Below are 7655 nucleotides of genomic sequence, written 5' to 3' on the forward strand. Positions count from 1 at the left end.
AGTAGAGAAAAAGAAACAGAATGGGTGTCTAAAGAGAATGCACAAAATAAGATGGCAGATTTAAACCCCAATATATCAGTAACCATTTCAAAGGTAAATAGACTTAAATGCTCCAGTTAGGAGATAGAGATTATCACATGGGATAAAACAAATAAGCAAAAAATAAAACAAAAACCAAAGTTGTTAATTTGATAAAGAATATCTACAAAAACCTATGACAAACATCACCTTAGTGGAGAATTAATGGAACCATTCCATTAAAGTGAAGAACAGGACAAGAATTTTTATATCTTCTGTCACAATGTTGTACTAAAGGACTTGACCTATGCAAAAATTCAAAAAAAGAAATAAAGGGTAGAAGAATCAGAAGATAAGAGACAAGATTGTCACTATTATTATTCAATATGATTGTCTATATAGAAAATCTACAAAATATTAGATTTAATAAGAGAGTTCACCAAGGTTGCTGGATAAAGATCAACATATAAAAGTAGAACCCCTATAATCAGTAATAATGATTTAAAAATGAAATGAAAAAAAAGAACCCATTCACAATAGGAAGGAAACAAACCCATTCACAGTAATAAGGGGGGATAAAATGAGATACTTGGTGTATTAGTTTTCTATTGCTGCATAATAAATTATCATAAACTTAGAGGCTTAAAACAACACATATTTATTATCTCACAGTTTCTGTGGGTTAGGGGTCTGGGCAGTTTAGCTGGATCTTCTGCTCAGGGTCCCACCAGACTGCAATCAAGGTGCTGGCAGGGCCTGTGGTCTCATCTTGGGCTCAAGGTCCTCTTCTAAGCTTACAGGGTTGTTGACAGAATTCAGTTCCTTGCTGTTGCAGTACTGAGGGCCCTATTTTCTTGCTGACTCTCTGCCAGGGGCCCACTCTCAGCTCCTAAAAGCCATCCTTAGGTCCTAGCTACAGGGTCCTCTCACAGCATAGTAGCTTACTTCTTCAAAGCCAGCAAGAGAATCTCACTCCAGTCTGCTATGATGGAATCTTACATAATGTAACGTAATCATAGGAGTAACTATCCCATCACCTTTGCTATATAATGTAATGTAATCAGGGGAACAACTATCCCATCATATTCTTATCCACACTCACACAAGGGAAGGTGATTATACAGGGCATGCATACCAGGGAGTGGAAATCTGGGGTCCATCTTAGAATTCTGCCTACTCACTTAAAAATAAATATAACAAAATATGTGCAAAATATTTCTGAGAAAAATATGAAACATTATTGGCCATCAAAAAGAACCTACCTCGGGGCTGGCCCCATGGCTGAGTGATTTGGGTCATGCGCTCTGCTTCAGCGGCCCAGGGTTTCACTGGTTCGAATCCTGGACATGGACATGGCACCGCTCATCAGGCCATGCTGAGGCGGCATCCCACATGCCATGGCTGGAAGGACCTACAACTAAAAATACACAACTATGTATCGGGGGGCTTGGAGAGAAAAAGGAAAAATAAAATCTTTAAAAAAAAGAAGAACCTACCTGAATAAATGGTGAGCTACAATAAGTTATTGTATGGTAAGACTCAGTCATCATAAAGCTGTTAACTCTCCCCAACTAATCTCTAAATTAAATTCCAAATCCCAATAATATTTTTCATGGAATTTATCAAATTGATTCTAAACTTCATATAAAATAGATTTGTTCAAGAATAATTAAAGCAATTCTGAAAAAGAATGAGAGGATAAGGTGACTTGTTTTACCAAATCAAGACTTAATTTAAAACTATAGTAATTAGAACAGTGTGAGTCTGGTGCAGGAATAGACAAATGGGTTACTGGAAGAGAATAGAAAATCCAGAAACAGGTCCATGGAACTTAGAATACTATAGAAGCAGCATTTCAAACACTGGGGAAAGGAAAGACTATTCAATAAAAGGTATTGGAACAACATATTTTTACATGGAAAAAATAAAATTAGATCACTACCTTATATCTTACACAGAGAACAATTCCAGATGGACTAAAGCTCTAAATGTGAAAAGTAAAATTTTAAACCTATTAAGAAGGAAATATATAAAAATATAATATGACTTTGGAATAGGAAAGGTTTTCTTAAGCAAGTTACAAAAAGCCTAAACCATAAAGGAAAAGAACTAGTTTGACTTTATTAAAATTAAAACTTCTATAAAATGAAAGCACCATAAAAAATTTATAAAACAGGCTACCAGTCTCAGAAAAGATATTTGCAACACATAATAGACAAAAAAATAATAATAATAAACTGGTATAAAGAATTCCCACAACACAATAACAAAAAGACAAACAAAACTAAAAAAAAAAAAAACCACAACAGAGAAAGAAGCAAAGTATATGAAAAGGCCATTACAGAAAATGAAAACCAAATAAAAAGATATCCTACTAAATATCAAGAAGATATAAATTTAAAAAATGAAAAACCATTTCACATCCATCGCATTGGCAAAAATTTCAAGTCTTCAGACACAGGGTATGTGGAACAACAAACTCTCATGTACTGCTGGTGGAAGTATAAATTGAGACAACCACTTTGGAGAGAATTTTGGCACTATTTAATAATATAAAACGAATATTTACCATATTACCCAGTAATTTCACTTCCAGTTATTTTCCCTAGAGAAAGTCTCCAACATATACATAAGGAGTATGTATTAAGATGTTCATTGCAGTATTGTAATAGTGTAAAGTTGGATAATGTGTAAATGTCTTTCAATAAGTGAATGGAGAAATAAAATGTGGTATAGTCCCACAATCAAATACTACACAGCAGTTAAAAGAAATGAATTGGATCTATGTATTATCACCATTTGAGTGAAAAAAGCAAGTTGCAAAATAATGTATGTTATAAACATATATTATGCAATAATATGTATTGTATTTGTATGTATAGTCTGAAATTATTTCTGTAAAATTGAAAAGTGCACAATGTGATACTTTATTGCTTATAGAGATATAAATGTAGGTAAATAGTATTACAATATGAACTCCAAATTCACACTAGTGTTTACATCTGGATGGGAAGAGGGAAACAGGATTGGGGATGGGTGGACAAAAGGTACTTTGACTTAATTGCTTAATTGTTTTTATTGCTTTTAAAAACACAGATCTGAAGTAGATGTGATAAAATATTAACAATAAAGAGTCCTGGGTGTATGAGTGTTTGTTACATTATTCTTTGTACTTTTCTGTATTTTTTAAATTATAAAATAAAATATGCCATAGAAGGCAAAATTGGAGGCTCTTTTCAAACGATGCTGACAGAGAAGGTCACATTTTAGAGCCAATTCCAGGATGTTTGGGCTGAGCAGAAACCAAATGTGTAAAGGGAACCAAAGGAAAAGGAGATGATATGCATAATCACCACACTGTTCCCATGGACACGCTGCTCAAGTATTCTTGGCTATTTGTAAATCATATTAATCCTCCCAAAGCTCAAAATGATATGATGAGATGACTAATACTCCATTAATATTCCTATGTGTTCTATGAAGCCAAAATTCTAAGGATCTGGGCAGCAGCTGTATATTTCCCATAAAATGTCAAATTTTATAGAAAGATAAAGTATATAGGTACAAAATTATTGAAAACTTTGCATGTTAAAACAAGATTTCTAAAGAGGGATTTAGTAGGATAGAAGCCCTCTTATATGATAGAATTACAATTGTGGTCAGTCAGCTAATGCAAAAAGTCAGTAAAGCAGGAAATCATAGACATGATACATGAATATATTAAAATTTTTATTTCAAGTGAAAATATATAAATGTACATTCATTCGCCAACCTTTAGTTAACATCAAGGCCTTTTCTCTGTGTATGCTTCTCCTAGTTGGACTTCTGCCTCATTTTTCCTACATAAACCATACTCACAGTGCATTATCTATGAGTTATAGTTTTGGTTTCTTCAAAGTGGAGCAAAAACTTAAAGGGATTCTGATGCAATCTGAGGGCAAAATCCTTTCAGAATTTTGAGTGGCTAATGATATTGAATGTCTTTTCACATGCTTATGTGACATCCATATAATCCTCTTCAGTGAAATCTCTTCACGTGTGTTTCTGTTTAATGACACCTTATGTAATACATATCCTTGATACATTAACATTGAACTCACAGCCAACAGCACTATAACTCATGCCTGAATGAAGCTTACCCAACATGTGTAATTTCTATATAAGATACATCACAACCTTCTTGTGCCCAGAAACACTAGACAGCACTTCAGCACTATGCTTGGGGGCCATTTTAAACAGTGAAATCACCAGCAAAAGGCACAAAAATGTGGCACTAAATACATCCTAAAAAGGACAGTTGTTTACAGCATGAGAATTGAAATAAGAAGGCAGAATGTCATCTTGTTTGACCTGAACTGGGAACATGCACATTAGATAACTCAAATTTTTTGCCACTCTGCTCATCTGCATGCCTGCAAATGACTGTGAGAGTACTGCAAGTATTGATTTTAGGGTTACAAATAAATTTGAAAACGTAAGTGAATTCTCAAATACAGGATCCGTGAATAATAGATGTTGACTTGGATATACAGAATTGACTATCTATCCAAGATCACTCCATAGGAAGTCTGATAAGGGTTCCACTCCTGTCATGCCACCAGTGGCAGTGGACTCTTGATGCTACTGTCACGTCTGTGAGTAATTTCTCAACGTTCTCTATGCCTCTACATCACTCTCAAGATTCAACATCATGATGGGAAGCATCTTATGGGAAAAGCCTAGGGCCCCATCTTTTTCCAAGACTCACAATGGAGATGATTCTCACATAGATAGAGTATTCCGATGTTGGATAGTACTCCCAATGGTAAATGCCCCCTGAAGTCTACCACTTTGCTCAAAGTCCGCATACACCCGTCTTTCCACGTTTACGTTTTGTGCCCCAAATTGCTCCCATCTAACATAATGCAGCTAAAGTTCCTACAAGTGAAAACAGGTTCCTCTTCTCCCCCAAATGAGGGGCATTTCAAAGTCTCATCAATTACTGCATCTGGCTCCAGTTCCTGGATCTCTGAGTAACGTTCATCCCTCCTCTAGTTCTGACACAATACTATCTCAATATTCTGCAACTATGCAGTCAATTGTAAAGTTCAGCCTCACTATCAACATCCCTCACATGAAGTAATGGGCAAAAAAAAGGAGAAAAAAGAAAATGGAGAGTCATTAAAATATATTAAAACATACATGGCATAAAAAAAGTAAATTCAGGTAGAGTCTACAATTCTTGGTTTTACATCTGGTAAGGATGTAATTTATACAACAATAATGGTACAAAAGGGAGGGGGAAACACGGATATATATTGGAGCACAACTTTTGTATATTATTGAAATTAAGCTAGAATTAATTCAAACTCAAGTGTTTAAAGTAAAGATGTTAAATATAATCCCCAGAGAAATCATTAAGAAAATACCTCAGAAATAAATTAAAGAAACAATAACAGAATTAAAATGGTACACTAGAAAAGGTCTATTTAACACAAAAGAAGGTAGTAAGAGAGGAAGGGAGGGAAACAAAAAACACACAGGAAAAAAACCCCACAAATAATAAAATCCTACCTTATCAATAATTTCATTAATTGAAAATGTATTTAACACCCCAATAAAAAAGGAGAGATTGTCAAAGTGTATGGAAAAAAATATGACCCAGGGGCCAGCCTGGTGTTGCAGTGGCTAAGTTCACACATTCTGCTTTGGTAGCCAGGGTTCCCCAGTTTGGATCTCGGGTGCGGACTCACACACTGCTTGTCAAGCCATGCTGTGGCAGGCATCCCACATAAAATAGAGGAAGATGGGCATGGATGTTACCTCAGGACCATTCTTCCTCAGCAAAAAGAGGAACACTGGTGGCACATGTTAGCTCAGGGCTAATCTTCCTCAAAAAATATATATATATATATATATATATATATATCGCCCAGCTATATACTGTTTACAAGAGACAAACATACATGGCATTAATTCAAAGACACACATAGGTTGACAGCATAAGGATAGAAAAAGATATATTGTGGAAACAGTACCCACAAGACTATAATGGCTATACTAACAGCAGGCAAAATAGACTTGAAGACAAAAAATTGCTATTAGAGACAAGGAAAGACATTTCATAATGATAAAAGGGTCAATCCATCAGGAGTATATAACAATTATAAACATATATGCACCTAACAGCAGTGCCCCAAAATACATGAAGCAAAAAGAGACAAAATTGAAGGAAGAAACAGACAATTCAATTATACTAATTGGAGACTTCAATGTCCCACTTTCAAAAATAAATAAACAACTAGGCAGAGGATCAACAAGGACATAGAAGACTTGAACAACAGTATACAAACACTAGACATAAGAAGCATCTATAGAACACACCACTAACAACTGGAAAATACACATTCATCTCAAGTGAACATGGAACTTTCTCCAAGATAGACCATATCCTAGGCCATAAAATAGGCTTCAATACATTTAAAATGTTGAAATGACACCAAGTATGTTCTCCAATCATAATGAAATGAAATTAGAAATCAGCAACAGAAGGAAGCTTGAGAAATTCACAAATATACGTACATTCAACACTATGCTCCTAAAAAATTAATGGGTCAAAGAAATAAACATAAGTGAAATTATAAAATACTTTGAGATGAATGAAAATGAAAACACAACATACCAAAACTTATAGAATGCAACTAAAGTAGTGATTACAGGGAAATATACAGGTAAAAATGCCTATACTTTAAAAAGCAGAGAGGTCTGGGAGTTCTTGTCAAGATGGCGCTGTGAACAGATGTTGAACTCACCTCCTCCCACAAACACAACCAGGTTACAACAATTTTAGGAAGAATCACTCTGGATTGAAAACTGAAAACTGGATAAAAAGAACCCCCACAACAAGGGACAGTCCTGACGAAAGCAGAAGAGTCAGTAACTCCGGCCAGAGAGGAAAAACACCTTTGGGAGCAGCGGAGCTTCTCAGCTGGCCAGGCGGGAGCCAACCTAAGGTACGAGCCCTCCCTGGAGGAGTGAGGTCCAGAGCGGGGGCGATACTGCTATAACCATCCTTCGGACTCAGCCCAACTGAGGTGGGGGGTCTTACTGTCTGGCTTTGCTGGCTATTAACTGCAGCGAGGACACCCCAGAAAAGCTATCGGCCCAAAGCTGAAAAGATCCAGGTCTTAAAGGGCCCACGCACAAACTCACTCATTGCAGCAACCTAAAATCACCAGAGAGAAGGCTGACTGTCCTTCCGTGAAACGAGACTCACCTGGTGGGCTCTGGGGGCATCTTGGTGAGAGGAGGATCCTCTCCGGAGACTGAGACATTGGTGGGGGCGGTTGTTCTGAGCTGGTCCAGGTGTGCTGATACAGACACAGGTGGGGGTCATTGAGGTGCGTACCTTGGGCTGTTAGCCCAGGGGTCTGCCACACCCACTAGAGCACAGATTTAATCCAGTTCAGCCAGGGCAGGCAACCCACCCTAGGGACTGGCCCCACCTAACAGCAAGCCCTCAGGCTACTTTTCAGCCTGCATTGACTGAGTGCCTTGATCCTCTACAGGCAGGCAAAGGTGTCTGCCTCTGTGGGACAGGGCTTGTGTGAGGACCAGGTGAACTGTGGGGGGCATTGGGGCAGAGGTGGGGTCCTCTG

This window comes from Equus przewalskii, chromosome X (genome assembly GCF_037783145.1).
Source record: "Equus przewalskii isolate Varuska chromosome X, EquPr2, whole genome shotgun sequence".
In the NCBI taxonomy this organism is placed as follows: Eukaryota; Metazoa; Chordata; class Mammalia; order Perissodactyla; family Equidae; genus Equus; species Equus przewalskii.